Below are 5,181 nucleotides of genomic sequence, written 5' to 3'. Positions count from 1 at the left end.
ACAGGTCACCCTGCTTATTTAACTTCTAGCAGAGTACATCATGAGAAACACTGGGCTGGAAGAAGCACAAGCTGGAATCAAGATTGCCAGGAGAAATATCAATAACCTCAGATATGCAGATGACATCACCTTTATGGCAGAAAGTGAAGACGAACTAAAAAGCCTCTTGATGAAAGTGAAAGAGGAGAGTGAAAAATTTGGCTTAAAGCTCAACATTCAGAAAACTAAGATCATGGCATCTGGTCCCATCACTTCATGGGAAATAGATGAGGAAACGGTGGAAACAGTGTCAGACTTTATTTTTGGGGGGCTCCAAAATCACTGCAGACGGTGATTGCAGCCATGCAATTAAAAGACGCTTACTCCTTTGAAGGAAAGTTATGACCAACCTAGATAGCATATTCAAAAGCAGAGACATTACTTTGCCAACAAAGGTCCGTCTAGTCAAGGCTATGGTTTTTCCAGTGGTCATGTATGGATTTGAGAGTTGGACTGTGAAGAAAGCTGAGCACCGAAGAATTGATGCTTTTGAACTGTGGTGTTGGAGAAGACTCTTGAGAGTCCCTTGGACTGCAAGGAGATCCAACCTGTCCATTCTGAAGGAGATCAGCCCTCGGATTTCTTTGGAAGGAATGATGCTAATAAAGCGGAAACTCCAGTACTTTGGCCACCTCATGCGAAGAGTTGACTCATTGGAAAAGACTCTGATACTGGGAGGGATTAGGGGCAGGAGGAAAAGGGGACGACAGAGGATGAGATGGCTGGATGGCATCACTGACTCGATGGATGTGAGTCTGAGTGAACTCTGGGAGTTGGTGATGGACAGCGAGGCCTAGCATGCTGTGATTAATGGGGTCGCAAAGAGTCGGACACGATTGAGCGACTGAACTGAAGGACAGCTAAATAACCAAGTTTTAACTCTTCTCATTGACTTACCTAAGATCACTTCCAGAAGCCAAAATATTGGGTTATCTTACAAGGTATGGAGAAGTCAATGGCACCCCACTCCAGTACTCTTGTCTGGAAAATCCCATGGACGGAGGGGCCTGGTGGACTGCAGTCCATGGCATCGCTGAGAGTCGGACAGACTGAGTGACTTCACTTTCACTTTTCACTTTCATGCATTGGAGAAGGAAATGGCAACCCACTCTAGTGTTCTTGCCTGGAGAATCCCAGGGACGGGTGAGCCTGGTGGGCTGCCATCTATGTGGTTGCACAGAGTCGGACACGACTGAAGTGACTTGGCAGCAGCTTACAAGGTAATAATATAAAGTGTTGTCTAGAGGACCCTTATTCAAAAACATCTCTCTATTCAGTATCCACCAGTTCTCAGGAATTATTAGTAATTTCTCCTAATAGAGCACTTCCCATACTGTACTTCAATTATATCTTTGCTTAATCATCTTACCATGAGCGAGTTAGCCCCATCAGTATGGAGATAAAAATACTTGTCTCTGTAGTCTTAAAGCCTGTCCCACAGTGGACATTCATTTAACATGTACAGAATGAAGAATGAGTGAGTAAATGGATGAATTCATTCAAACATCCAATATTAGATATTCCTGGTACTACAGTGGGTAAGAATCCACCTGCCAATACAGGGAGCATGGATTTGATCCTTGATCTGGGAAGATTCCACATGCCTTTTAGCAACTAAAGCCCACGTGCCACAACTACCGAACCCGTGTCTAGAGCCCAAGAGCCCACTGAGTCTGTGTGGGGAACTACTGAAGCGCATGTACTGTAACTACTGAAGCTATGTGCTGTAGAGCCTGTGCTCTTCAACAAGAGAAGCAATGAGGAGCCTGAGCACTGCATCAAAGGGTAGCCCAGCTCCCCACAACCAGAGAAAGACTGCATGCAGCAAGGAAGACCTAGCACAACCAAAAATAATAAATAAACAAAATTAATTAAAAGAAAACCAACCCAACCCTACTGGCACCCTGACTTGGATGCCGTCCTTCATAATTGTGAGAAGTAAGTGCCTGATGTTTAAGCTGCCCCTGTGTGCATGCCTGCTAAGTCACTTCAGTCATGTCTTACAACCCTATGAACTGTAGCCCGCCAGGTTCCCTCTGTCCATGGGATGCTCCAGGCCAGAATACCAGAATGGGTTGCCATTTCCTCCTCCAGGAAATCTTCCCAACCCAGGGACTGAATTCCCATCTCTTTTCTCCTGCATTGATAGGCAGGTTCTTTACCAAGAGTACAACCTGGGAAGTCCTTAAGTTGCCTGGTCTATGGCAATGGTTTAAAAAAAAAAATCTTGAATGAGCCTCTCCAATAAGCTACACAATTGATCTGACAATGGAGGACAATGAGGAAATGATTGTTTGAGCTCCTGCCAGCTTAAGACATACATTTTTAGTGGAGTAAAAAGAGAGTAAGTGGATAAGAACTGGAGGGAGGCATAGCAACGCACTCCAGTAATCTCACCTGGAGAATCCCATGGATAGAGGAGCCTGGTGAGTCCACAGGGTCGTAAAGAGTCAGACACGACTGAAGCAACTGAGAATACACACACACACACACACACACACACACAGAGATATGAAAATAAATGAAACATTTTCAAATAATAATAGTGGCTTATATTAATAGAGTGTTTAATATGTTCAGATCAACTGCAACTTGAAACAACACCTTATTAAAAGAAATTCTGAAGAAGCATGGCCTTCAGGTAGGAGAAAAATGATCACTTGAAATACAAGATGAAAAATGAAAAGCTTGAAATACAAGAAGAGCAAAAAAGTGATACAAGTATAGATACATCTAAATGAATGTTGACATAAATCAATAATGATAACATTTTGTGGTGTTCAAAGTTGAATAAAACATAAAGTACACAACAATGACGACAAAAAAGAAATAACTTTGGAAAGTAGCACATTAAGTTCTACTTATTAAATCCATTTCTCCCAGTATGAGACAATAGGATATCAGGAAAGTTCTAGAGGTCAAAAGAACTGAAAGGATATGAGCATCCAAAATAAACCTGAGAGGGACCTCCTGTATAGCACAGGGAACTCTACTCAATACTCTGTATTGATCTACATGGGAAAGGAATCTAAGAGTGGATATATGTATATGAAAATCCACCCTAAAAATCATTTGGTCCACCATCTTCATTTCACAGGATGGGAAGTTGAGGGTCAGAGAGGAAAAATGAAAGAAATTTAGTTTCTCTTGAGTATCTTAGCTTGTGGGGACAGGGTGGGGTCTAGTGCTCACAGCTTCTATCTTGACATATATTTATAACTGGACTCAGAATCAGTGCCTTGAAAGTCACTTTGACAACAACAATTCAATCAAACTCATCATTGACTTTCAAAATTTTAGAGATCTAAAATCCACTAGCGGGGCTCTCACTTAATCTTCTTTGTTCTTCTAGCTTTCAGCTCTCATTTGTATGGGCAAAAGGTGCAAATTCCTGATAAAGCTGTGGCTTAGACAACATTTTTTTTACCTCCTTATTTTACATTTCCTGAGTGTCAAACAAAATACAGAGCCTCCTAGGAGACAGTCAAAAGAGAAGTGACTCAACCTTTCAAACACTCCCTACCCTCACTTCACTCCATCCTCCAAAACAGCCTCAATTTCCCCAAACAATGCTGAATATGCATTAGCAGCAACTCTGCACCTTATACTTCAGGCAAACACTGAACCTTGTTCCTTCAGTTCCAGCTTTCTACTTATTTTTAAAGAGTGTCAAACATTAAGCAGCCATGTTTGAGGAAGTGACTCCCTTAACTTTAAAAGAAGAAATACATTGAACATTTTCTTAACCTTTAAAACATGTCAAGGACATAAATCAAAATATACCACATTGCCTCCAGGCGAAAAGAACACTTTCTTATCTAAGTGCCTTGGCAATTCAATAGGCATGAGGTCATTTTATTCAGAAAGGTTCAGAATGGGTGTATTTTCTTTAAAGAATGGATTTTTTTTTTTTCCTACCCCCCTTCAAAAAATCTTACTTTTCATGCTGGGTGGCTGACAATTCAAGGTCTGAGAAAAACAAAATAAAAACAGAACCAGGAAAAGGTTATTTTAGAGATTCCCAAGGTTGCTGAACTCTTAAAAAATAAAACTAGCAATGCATTCCCAGCAGCTTTTGGAAGATTGAACATTGCCTTGCTCTTACAAAGTAGCTAAAAAAAATTTTTTTTTATCATTTGATTTTTTCGGCACTTTTGTGTCTTTCTTTCTTTCTTCTCTCTTTTTTTTTTTTTTTTTTTGCTGCTGCCCTGCAAAGATTGAACCCATGCCCCCTGCATTGGAAAAACACAGTCTTAACCACTGGATCACCAGGGAAATGCTTGATTTTTTAGTCACTTTTAACAGTAGTACCTCTGATACTGATGCAAGATTATCTGCCTTTGTACACACACTGGATAAACCCCCTGTTTAGAGCAAATAGTTCCTCTTCCTATGATTTCTTTAGAATCAAAGAAGATCACTGATAAAAACAGAGCTAAGGACAGCAAGGAAATCACCAGTCAATCCTAAAAGAAATCAACCCTGAATATTCATTAGAAGGACTGATGCTGAAAGCTGAAGCTCCAATACTTTGGCCACCTGATGTGGAGAGCTGACTCATTAGAAAAAATTCACCTTAATGCTGTGATAGACTGAGGGCAAGAGGAAAATGGGGTAACAGAGGATGAGATGGTTAGATGGCATCACTGACATGAGTTTGAGCAAACTCCAGGAGATAGTGAAGGACAGGGAAGCCTGCTGAGTTGCAAAGAGTCAGACATGACTGAGAGATTGAACAACAACAAAGTATTAATATATACTGATTTAACAGCTTCAAATTGTGGATGAAGAAATTAACAGATGGAAAGATTTGTGGCTGCTCATGCTCTCAGCTAGCTGAGAACCCCAAGCTAGAACTTGAGTTTCTAAAACTCAGTGCTGTGGTCTTTTTCACCATCATCATTTGGGTCTCAATTTTTAAAAATTATACTCAAACACCAGGGCAAACTCCTTATGTTTTTAAGACACAATATTCATTTGTTTCTTTCTTTTATCCACCTTGTTTTTTCCTCTCATTTAGAAAGTGGTTTGTACAAAGTATTTTTTGATCTCTTGACATCTAGGAATTCTTGAATAGAATTTGCTAAAAATTTTATTTTAAAACATGAAGGAGCAAAGAAAAAATGCATTTGGGTAAAAATC

This window comes from Bison bison, unplaced genomic scaffold (assembly GCF_000754665.1).
Source record: "Bison bison bison isolate TAMUID 2011002044 unplaced genomic scaffold, Bison_UMD1.0 scf7180017864471, whole genome shotgun sequence".
Classification (NCBI taxonomy): Eukaryota; Metazoa; Chordata; class Mammalia; order Artiodactyla; family Bovidae; genus Bison; species Bison bison.
This window is presented reverse-complemented; position numbering follows the sequence as displayed.